We start from the raw sequence: 12,055 nt of genomic DNA, 5'->3' as shown, positions 1-12,055 counted from the left end.
CAGTAATGCATGTTCCGTAGATTCACTGCCCTGTGGTTTGTGAAACCCGCTTCATCGGTAAACAGGTAGAACTGCAACGCATTTCTGTTAATGCCCATTGACAGAATTGGACTCGATGATTAAAGTCATCACCATGTAATTGCTGATGTAGCGACACATGAAACGGGTGAAAGTGGTGACGATGCAGTATGCGCATGACACTACTTTGACTCAGTCCACCGGCACTCGCAATGGTGACGATGCAGTATGCGCATGACACTACTTTGACTCAGTCCACCGGCTCTCGCAATGTCCCGTGTACTCACGTGTGGGCTCATGGCAACAGCAGCTAACACACCAACTGCACCTGCTTCTCCTGTGACGGGCCTGTTACGGACCCGTGCTACGACCATACCTGTTGCATACAGTTGGCGGTAGATGTTTTGCAATGTGCGGCACGTTGGATGCTCTCTGTCCGGGTACCGTTCTGCATACACCCTGCAGGCTTCAGCTGCATTTCGTCGACACTCGCCATAGATGAGTATCATCTCCGCCTTTTCAGAGTTCGAATACACCATGGTCACAGTTCCTACAACACTACACTATCACAGACGTCTGGTAACACGGTGTACTACAGTTGGTCTGCAGCGGAGACGAATGCACAATAACAATAGCAGCAAGTGCTACATGCGGACACTGCGACAGCTAGACCAAACCACAACAGTGCACTGCAGCCACACTCGTAAACACGGTCGTCATCGTAAACATGTCCCTGCAGATGCTGCTCGCCGACCGTGGCCCGTGTTTGTTACAACACGCAACTGAACGTCGGAGGTTTCAAGCGTCAACTTTAGGTTACAATATCTCCGGATGTAATTAACATTTTACAATGCAACAAACGGCACTGATTACGTATTTGTTTATATGTTCAGATGTGCTAACAAAACTAACGGGATTCCATTTTTAAAAAAACGTAGGTTTGTGTTGAAAAACATACTTCCGTTCATTTTTGTATGGTTTGTATTAAACAACTACACTAGCCCCTCTCCTCACGTTCGGTCTGTGGAATCGGTTCGTCAGTATTTGATGTGGTTTACGAAATATATCCAGCGGTAACGTTAGGTGACTCACCCTGTATATATATATATAAGGTTCACCGGCCGAGCCAGCAGCGGTGGCCAAGCGGTTCTAGGCCTTCCGTCCGGAACCGCGTGGCTGCTACGGTCGCAGGTTCGAATCGTGCCTCGGGAATGGATGTGTGTGATGTCCTTAGGTTGGTTAGGTTTACGTAGTTCTAAGTCTAGGGGACTGATGACCTCAAATGTTAAGTCCCATAGTGCTTAGAGCCATTTGAACCGTTCACCAGCTGTTTGACCATCTTCTTCTGTGCGGATGCATAAACAGTGCCCGAACTTCTACGGGAATCAGCAGTAAAGCGGCGAGTAATAAGTATGATGGGCAGGGGTACTATGAATATAGTTCGGGACAATAAGTTGAGAATGTGGGTCTCACTGGAGGCGTGCCACAGGGAAGTCCCTGCAGTCGCGCTATCCTCTGTGTCATCGGTGGCTCGGATGGATAGAGCGTCTGCCATGTAAGCAGGAGATCCCGCGTTCGAATCCCAGTCGGGGCACACGTTTTCACCTGTCCCGTTGACTTATATCAACGCCTGTATGCAGCTCAGGGTATTCGTTTCATTGTATTTTCATTTCAGGAGTGTTATTGTCCACAAACCATCGCCTCACAGATGCTGCTCTATGACAGGAAACAACATCATGTTGCTACAAACAATCATCATCTCTGAAATGTTCCCCTACTGTACGCAGGGCGCAACGCTGCAAAACGTGTTCACATCCTCCCGTATTTAGTGTTTTCTTAAACGCAATAAAGGTTCCAAACCCTAAACACGAATAACATACCCATAACGAAACACCAGCTTCTACGGTTCAAAATGGTTCAAATGGCTCTGAGCACTATGGGACTTAACTTCTGTGGTCATCAGTCCCCTAGAACTTAGAACTACTTAAACCTAACTAACCTAAGGACATCACACACATCCATGCCCGATGCAGGATTCCAACCTGCGACCGTAGCAGCCGCGCGGTTCCGGACTGCGCGCCTAGAACCGCTAGACCACCGCGGCCGGCAGCTCCTACCGACTTCTCTGTTGGAAATGCACATGATTGCAGGCAGCGTCCTCCAGGCATTCGACAAACGCAAACGCTTTCGATAGGGTATAGCGTGATCCATCGCTCCGAATGACTCCAGTCATTCACTGTCCGATGGCACCGCTGTTTGCACCAGCTCAAGTTTCGCTTAACACTAACTATAGAAACGTGTTGCTCATTGGGTGCTGATCAACCATTGTAGTCTTTCCCTACGCACAGTCTTTGTGCTAGCAGGACTGCAGGTGGCACTTCGGAACTCATGAGTGATCGTTTCCACCGACATCAGGCGATTGTTTACAGTCACTCTTCGCAATGCTCGAAGGTGCGTGTCCGTCAGTATATGAGGTCTGCCTGGTCTCGTTTCACCTGTGGTTGTTTCTTCGAGTTTCTCCTTCACATTCGCATCACCAACAGTCAACTTGGGCAACTTTAGAAAGGTTGAAATATCCCTCATGTATTTGTTGCTCAGGTGACATCCAGTGACTAGTTCACGTTAGAAATGACTGAGCTCACCTGACCTAACCATTCTGCTGTTAATGCTTCTCTATTGGCAACACAGTACTCCAAGTCTCCCTTTATGCTGGTGCGTCCTCCTCTCGTGACATTTAATAGTCAATTCCACATTAAGTAGAGATAACTGCATACTTTTCATCAGATACAGTGTATTTACTCTCCGCGATTCACCATATAAAAGAAGCGTCATCAAGCCACATGTGGCCCACCGGGACCATCCGACCGCCGTGTCACCCTCGGCTGAGGATGCGGATAGGAGAGGTGTGTGGTCAGCAAACCGCTCTCCCGGTCGTTATGATGGTTTTCTTTGGCCGGAGCCGCTACTATTCGGTCGAGTAGCTCCTCAATTGGCATCACGAGGCTGAGTGCACCCCAAAAGATTGCAACAGCTCATGGCGGCCCTGATGGTCACCCATCCAAGTGCCTGCCACGCCCGACAGCGCTTAACTTCGGTGATCTGACGGGAAACGGTGTATCCACTGCGGCAAGGCCGTTGCCCGCGAGTCATTATATGGTGTGTCGTAAATCTCTATATGACCTCGTATTTCTCTGATTTTCTCGTCATAGTCATTTCCCGAGATGTCCTGTACTTGGAATGAAGTACAGCGTTCCTTGACTCTTCCTGGGCCGTTGTTTTAAGAGTAAAACTTTACGAGAAGCAAGGTGTGTGTGTGTGTGTGTGTGTGTGTGTGTGTGTGTGTGTGTGTGTGTTAAAAAACGCCGGCCTGAGTGGCCGTGCGGTTCTAGGCGTTACAGTCTGGAACCGAGCGACCGCTACGGTCGCAGGTTCGAATCCTGCCTCGGGCATGGATGTGTGTGATGTCCTTAGGTTAGTTAGGTTTAATTAGTTCTAAGTTCTAGGCGACTGATGAACTCAGAAGTTAAGTCGCATAGTGCTCAGAGCCATTTGAACCATTTTTTTTTTTTTTTGTTAAAAAAAGTGCACTACACCCATAAGCAGTGATAGTTAAACCTTGAAGCTTCGAGTTATACAGTAACTACAAATCTTACGCCTCAGAAAACAATTTGGTAGCGCAGTCTGAGCCGTGTGTTTAATAGAAACAGTCTCTCTGTCTGTCTGTCTGTCTCTCTCTCTCTCTCTTACACACACACACACACACACACACACACACACACACACACACATACATACATACAACTTAAAATGGACGTAGTGTCGTGTTCGTCGGTGTAAGAAAGTGGACGAACACTCTGGAGCACATCAGAAACTGTAGAATGATTCAAACATAAATGTATTTATTTACAATGTATTCAGTATAAGCATAAATAATTTTGTGTGCTGCAGTCTCTCTGTGTTCTCTTCTTCTGTTCCACTGGTACTGGCTTACAACCAGCAGTCGGAGTCGCAATAGCGTCGTTCTAGGTGTGTTAAGTTCGGTCTAGCGTCTTGCTAGGTTCGTAAGGTTTCACTACCCTGTCGTCCGTAGTTTCGGCGCACTTCGAGAGTAGTCTGTGGATAATCTGAAGATAATTTGAGGCGGAGCAGCAGCTGCCAGCGATTTTCAGCGGGCTGTCCTGGTGTCCGAGCGTTGGTAGTCACAGCAAGTGGTGCTTCTCCCACCTCTGATGTTATTAAGTGATGTGAGCTCTTGACTGTGGAGTTGTCTTGATTCTGGGTACGTCTGAGGCGGAGTTCTGATTTCTTCGGTTTATAAAGTCGCGCGGACGGATTTCAATTGCAGGCGCTGAAGTGATGTGAATTCGACGTCCTCTGTCGGAGTAAGTAGTGCCAGCTGGCGGCGTAAGGCGAGTCCTCATTAGCATCAGCACGCGGCGGCCGATTTCAAAATGGTTTAAATGGCTCTGAGCACTATGGGACTTAACATCTGAGGTCATCAGTTCCCTAGAACTTAGAACTACTTAAACCTAACTAACCTAAGGACATCACACACATCCATGCCCGAGACACGATTCGAACCTGCGACCGTAGCAGTCGCGCGGTTCCAGACTGAAGCGCCTAAAACCGCTCGACCACACCGGCCGGCGCGACCGATTTAAATGTCACGTCTACCGAGATATGGGTGGCGGCTAGTGTGCGGCCAGCGTCGATATCGCACATAGCATAGTTACAATTTGAATGATAAGCAGACATCAAGACACTGGTCCCAACGTGAACAAGTGTTAGCTTACGGCGTCCAATCGTGCCAGTGAGAATGTTTCCTTAATTTTGTAATCATTTATTTTAAAATTAAAGAGTAATGAAGCAATCACATCATTTTCACCGACATCACAGTAATGTGGGAGAGCACATCGCACAATATTTAGCACGAAGCGACCGACGAAACATTGCACGTCGACTGACCTAGTCTGCATCTGAAACCTCACAGCATGCAAAGGGAGGCTACTTATTGCTAACGTTTTGTGACAGCAACTCTATATGCAATTCGAGGTGTGTGATCCACGATATAAAACAAGATGGCGACCATGCATCGTGGCACTGCACTCAGGTTCAAAAATGGTTGAAATGGCTCTGAGCACTACGTGACTTAACATCTATGGTCATCAGTCCCCTAGAACTCATAACTACTTAAACCTAACTAACCTAAGGACATCACACAACACCCAGTCATCACGAGGCAGAGAAAAATCCCTGACGCCGCCGGGAATCGAACCCGGGAACCCGGGCGTGGGAAGCGAGAACGCTACCGCACGACCACGAGCTGCGGACTGCACTGAAGTGACGAAAGTCATAGGGCAGCGATATGTACGTAGACAGATGGTGGTAGTATCGCACGCACAAGGCATAAAAGGGCAGCGAATTGGCAGAGGTGTCTTTTGCAGTCACGTGATTCGTGTGAAAAGATTTCCAAAGTGATTATGGCCGCACGAAGGGAATTAACAGACTGAACGTGGAATGGTAGTAGGAACTAGACGCATGGGGCATTGTATTTCGCAGATAATCCGAGATCCACTGCGTCAAGAGCATGCCGAGAAGCCAGTAGTCGACGGCCTTCTTTTAATAATCGATAGCAACAGCGTTGTGTAGAGTTTGTAACGCCGGAAATGCATACCCTCCTATTTCCATCTATTGTACTATAAATTTTTTTCCTTATTTTGTTACCTGAAGATGTCACGTTTCTGTGTCTTTGTATATTGTAATTGTTGTACTATTTGTATATACATGCATCTATGTCGATGTATAATTGTTTTGTTTTGTAAATACTATTTGTATTTTTACGCTGGGTCTTGCCTAGGGAAAACTATGCTATCGAACGAATACATCGATAGGTCGTGTGGAAAACCAAAGTGTGTAGGATCTTTGGTAGTGTTAACTCTGCCGTGTGGAGCGCGGGCAGAGCAGTGAGAGTCTGGCGGGAGTAGCGAGTGGAGCAGGTGTTGTGTGACGCTCCCGCGAGTTGCCGCGCTTTCGGGGTTTGGCAGCATGTAATTGCGCTCGACTTGCGATGATAGTTTCTGACACGGCGTCGCGGACGGGAAGCGTTACCTGGCAGACATCAAGAGCCCGTTTCGGCTGGAGACCGTGTCGAGAAGAAGGCGCGCCAACATCCAGCTTCTGCAACAGCGACGGCCGACAATGAGTGACTGTCGCCACCTCCTCGATCGACGGCTTCAAACCTTCAATCAACCAACAAGGAAGACTGGAAGCACGTAAAGTTTTAGAACTGTATGGCAGACCTCAGCTTTTCAAACTGTTCCATTTTCATAACTAAAATAACAGCAACTTAGCATGAACGTTTGTTGCTCATTGTCCCAATTGCATTACCAAGCAGGGTCCCTTCCTTTTCCGGAATGAACCCGAGTGGCGTTGAAATTCAAACGCCAGCATCATTCGATTCCACTGCTTTAATTTCAAAGTTCAGTTAAAGTATTCATAGCTGGCTACAATATTTAAATTACACAAGCACAAATTAAGAGTGCGAGTTTTGTTATCATATTTTAGCTTACCTGTGACTGCAGCTCAGCTTGGTATGTACTAGATTTTACTATTGTTAATTGTTCAGAATCATTTCATTCAAGTTCAAAGTTAAATCTCTTATTTCTAAATTGCGTAGATTCAAGTAGCTTTTGAAATGATTGTTGAGGTGGTCCAAGACTAACCATATTTTACCGAATTTCGATGTGCTTCAGAAACAAAGCTCACTATTAATTTCAGTCACTAAATTAACTTTCAATTTTCCGGTTTTATTAATTATTTTGCTAAAGTAAATCAGAGTGTAGCGAAATTTATTACTTCTGACAAACTTTCAGTTTTCACACTACACGTGTCAACCTTCAGTTGCCACGCTTCTAGTGCTAATTATATGTGTAATAACCATTCTTTTTCAGTTACTATAGTAATTGTCCATAGGACTGGCGACCGTAATTTCCCCCAAATCTCAAATATCTAATTACCGCTAGTTAATTGTTAACGTAACGGCCGCACATTTACTTTCTTTGTTAACTTTTCCCCTTTTCAAAATTAATTTCCACCAGTTTCATTTGCATTTTTCCTTTCATTTAGATGTGACCCTTTCCTCCCTCTTTACCGACAGATTAACTTCGGTGACGATTGCTTTTCCCAAATTTCCATTAGGTACACGCGGTTTAATTTTTCACCGTCATTAAGGTCGATAAGTGAGGTGGAGGTTACAAGTTGTCACTGCTAATAGACAAGCAACACTGTGTAAAATGTTCGCAGAAATCAATGAGCGAAGTACGACGGGCGTGTCCGATAGGCCAGTGTATGAGAGATTGGAGGGCACTCTCACTTCTGATACAGTGTCATGCTGCTTAATGATCTTAGGAAACATGATCTTTATTACTTGGTTGCTATACTGGATACGATCTGACTTCATTCATATGATGAAATGGCTGGCAGTAGTTCACGCTCTTGCTTGTGTGCTCTAGTGGAGGAATAGCGGTAAGCTTTACCTACGTTCAAAGGAAGAGGGTGCTGAGTTAATTGGCTGCAGTAAAAGCGTACGGCGGCTGAGAGCTGAGGAGAGCGCTTTTTCTGCGGAACCTGGCGAAAAGATTTCCGGGCTGCCAAGTCCCTCGGTCTCATTGTGCAGACACATTGGGTGGCGCCGGAATCCACCGGGGTTTCAGAGGCTCATAGGCAAGTACCTGCGTTCCGAATCAGCCGAATGCGAGACCGCGTATTTGCATACTTCCGGGCGCACACTTTTAATAACAAGTTGTCGCTGTCCGTGACTCCAGTCGGCGACAGCATAATGGTGTGCCGCAATGACCTGCAAAAGGGTAAAGTATTCGCTGCTACGGCGTAGGGCTCCAATATATACATCTCAGCATCCTGTTCTTTGGAGCCATATTTTTCTTTATGGACTAGGAGAGTACAGATATTTGATAGTAGCGTAGTTTTTGGGCCATACCACGGATTCACATTTATGAAGTCAGATAAGGCGATTAGTTCTAGTTAGTGCGGTGTGTTGATCCCCAACCGACCATTTTGTTCACCACAGACCGCATATTATTGAAAGCGTTTGTCAAATAAAAATGTTTGTGTGGCGTTTCTTTAACCACTTTTTTTTGTTTGTCATGTGATGTTAAGAATGAATAACTTTATTCTTATTTAGACCACAACTCCTCCCAGTGTTCTGATTAACATAACCTTTGCCATTTTATTAAAGTCTTGATTGCATTAGAAAGAGTTGAACTTTGCAAATGGGTATGGCAGCAGACGACCAACGCAAGTGCGTTTGCTAACAGCATATCGCATGCAGCCCCTCTGGGAAATTGGGGCCTGCTCAGGTAAGTCCCGATTTCAGTAGGTAAGAACTGGTAGGAGGGTTCATGTGGTGCAGACCCCACGAAGCCATGGATCCAAGTTGTCAACTAGTCACCGTGCAAGCTGGTGCTGGCTCCGTAATGGTTTGGGCTATGTTTATATCGACCATTGACTGGAAACGGTCATGTTCGGCTACTGGGTGACCGTTTGTTGCCATTCATAGACGTCATGTCTCCAAACAACGATAAAATTTTTATGGATGACACTGCACCGTGTCACCAAGCCACCATCGTTCGCGTTTGATGTGTAGAATGTTCTGGACAATTCGAGCGAATGATTTGGCCGTCCAGGTCACCTGACATGAATCCTATCGACCAATTATGGGACATAATTGAGATGTCGGGTCGTGTACAAAACCCTGCACCGGCAATACTTTCGCGATTAAGGGCGGCTATAGAGGCAGCAGGGGTAAATGTTTCTGCAGGGAACTTCCAAAGGCTTGAGGACTCCATGCCATGTTGAGTTGCTCCTTACGCTTCTTAAGCATAATACACCGACAGTATAGCACTGTTGAGAGACAGGTGGGAGGGATCGCTTGGCTGTACTGTGCAGAAAGCATTTTTCGTAGTTTTCGCTTTGCTCTCTCCCCCTCCTCCGTTCCCCCCTCCCCCACCCTTACGAGAAAAACATGTAATACAGGATTCTCTCGTAGCAAATTCAGTGTACTTTTATGTGGTGTAGGGGTTTTGATGATAACATGTAAATTTTTTGAGTTGTAGGGGGCGAGGGTGGCTGATTTCACGTTTTTGCAGAATGGCCAAAAAAATCACTGTTTTTTTTTTCAGTGTCCTCTAGCGCCAATGTCGCTCTTTATAAAATAGCGCCTGACAAGTTCATTTCGTAGGAAATTTTGTGTAATTTCATTTTGGATAGTGGGGTCACATTCGAGAAACGTATAGGTTTCTTGGTATAAGCGAAAAACTGAAAAAAAGCGAAAATTTTGAGATCCTTTTTTTTAATTTTTCGTTGTGAAGCCGACGTTCTACAACGCACCAAACATGAAATTCAGATTTAGCCTCCAAAAACCATACTGAACCGTTGAGAAAAAAAATTCCGCCATTTTATTAGGAAAACTGCTGCTTTTTACACCAATTGACTGGGCTACCGGGACTCCTCGACTTCAGCGCGCAGAACGCAGACTATAAGAGAGCGAACGCTATTTCAGACAAGGACGACCTTGTAGGTTGTAACTCGCAAAGACCTCCCGTTGGCCGAAGGACAAACTGACAAAATACGAAATCATTTCATGGACCAAGTTGCTCAAGGAACTTATATCGACTAATGGAAGTTGAGTATAGCAGATATGCATAAAGTATTGAAAATATAACTATCACCATCCACTAAGGGAAAAATATAATGAGAAGAAATGAAACTGCTGGATGAACAGGCAACTTTCAATGTACAACATCATGCATTCACCACCGCAGTTAGGTGTGGATATTACTGTCGCTCTCGCGCTATGAGGAGGGAAGGTCAGGATTTCATGTCCTATCGACGACTAGAGAAGTAGCACATGCTCAGATTGGGGAAGAATATGGAAGGAAATCGGCCATGCCCTTCCAAAGGAACCATCCGAGCATTTACCTTAATTAATTTGGAGAAATCTGAGGACAGACAGAGATTTTAGCCACCGTTATTCCAGTACAAGCCCAATGTCTCACCACTTTGCCAACTCACTCGGTACTTACTGAACAGATTACTGTCAAAATACCAGGGTATTTTTTGAATCTTCTCTATTGATGCCTCATAAATATCAATGATTGACCACCAGTATTCCAGAAGTAAGCACTCTCAGGCTTCCTAGGCTTTGTTACTATCTAGGTGCGTTTTCCTCATCGTATCAGCCTTCCACGGACCACACTAATTTCAAGTTACTCAGAGACAGCTTTATAAGCTCTTTCTTTCACGATGTATTAAATTTCCTTCCCAGTGAATCTTATTCTGGCATTTGCTGTAACCACAGGTAGTTTTGCATTGTTATTCTACTTTTACTCTTGCTAATAGGCCATCTACAAACAACACTTTCTCCACATTTTCTTGCACCTGGGACCTCACTCTACCACAGCATTCCCACATGCGTTTGCTATGTTGTTGCCTCCTCTCTTCAGTACACGTTTTGTAAGTTTTTAGTGTTGGTTTTCCTTGAAAATCATGGTGCTCCAGGAAGTTTCCTCTTGAGTGAAATGCGGTTCTGGATATCCTCCTGCGTCTTCCCTTCTTGCAGGTATTTTTCTACATCGAGGAACTACACCTTTTTGCTTTTCTGTTTGAGAATGGATAGTGTGTCCGTTCTCTTACGAATGGTGTCTGTGAACTTTTCGCCGGCCGTTGTGACCGAGCGGCTCTAGGCGCCTCAAGTCCGGAAGCGCGCGACTGCTACGGCCGCAGGTTCGAATCCTGCCTCGGGCATGGATGTGTGTGATGTTCTTAGGTTAGTTAGGTTTAAGTAGTTCTAAGTTCTAGGGGACTGATGACCTCAGATGTTAACTCGCGAGTGCTCAGAGCAGTTTGAACCACTTTTTGTGATCTTTTCCAAATATCTACTGAGGTAATGGTCGTATCGTGTTTAGAATGCATCGTTTTCTTCAGCTGATCTAACATTTGCCGCAAGACATTCCAGTATATTACGCGAGCAGTTATTTAATTAAATGACAGACGTACTCTGAACAATCACACCCACACAGGGTGATGGCGTAAAAGTACGACAATACGTGTAATCATCGGAAAATGACACGTCGCCGAAATAAGCTGATCGTATGAAGTAAATGACTGTAGTCTTAAAGCCAAGGTGTGAACTGCAGAGTAATCAAGTAGATGTAAATGTTTGACGAGTAATAACTGTAGACCATCAGCAGATAACTGCACTCCCATTTTCACAGGTTCTATAAAGCACAAAAAGTATGAAATTCTAATGGAAAACTGCGACATCTCGCTTCAGTCGCCCACTTTACTGCGACTTTCCCATGGTTGGGCGATCCAAATATAACAAATACACTATCTACTCACAGAAGAAATAAAAACTTTGAGGTTCGCCGATGGCATTGTAATTCTGTCAGCAAAGGCCTTGGAAGAGCAGTTGAACGGAATGGACAGTGCCTTGAAAGGAGGATATAATATGAACTTCAACAAAAGCAAAACGAGGATAATGGAATGTAGTCGAGTTAACTCGGGTGATGCTGAGGGAATTAGATTAGGAAATGAGGCACTTAAGTAGTAAAGGAGTTTTGCTATTTGGGGAGCAAAATAACTGATGATGGTCGAAGTAGAGAGGATATAAAATGTAGACTGGGAATGGCAAGGAAAGCGTTTCTGAAGAAGAGAAATTTGTTAACATCAAGTATAGATTTAAGTGTCAGGAAGTCGTTTCTGAGAGTATTTGTATGGAGTGTAGCAATGTATGGAAGTGAAACATGGACGATAAATAGTTTGTACAGGAATAGAATAGAATTTTGGTAAACATTTTTGGAATGCAGTGATCAATAAATTGTTATATTTAGATTAAAGTTCAGTCTTGATCACGTTATGTCTGTTTTAATGAGTAACCGGTTTCGGTTTTTTCTATAAAACCATCATCAGACCTGTGAATAAATTTTAAGAAATACTAGATACCAATTTTTAAATGAAT

The 12,055-nt window shown here is 44.9% G+C and overlaps 1 pseudogene; it reads right to left on the bottom strand.

Annotated features, from left to right (window-relative positions):
- Positions 1 to 3,040: 3,040 nt before the first annotated feature.
- LOC124621166 lies at positions 3,041 to 3,158 on the bottom strand (annotated as a pseudogene).
- Between the last annotated feature and the right edge of the window lie 8,897 nt (positions 3,159 to 12,055).

The sequence above is a fragment of the Schistocerca americana genome, chromosome 6, assembly GCF_021461395.2.
Source record: "Schistocerca americana isolate TAMUIC-IGC-003095 chromosome 6, iqSchAmer2.1, whole genome shotgun sequence".
Taxonomy (NCBI): Eukaryota; Metazoa; Arthropoda; class Insecta; order Orthoptera; family Acrididae; genus Schistocerca; species Schistocerca americana.
This window is presented reverse-complemented; position numbering and strand designations above follow the sequence as displayed.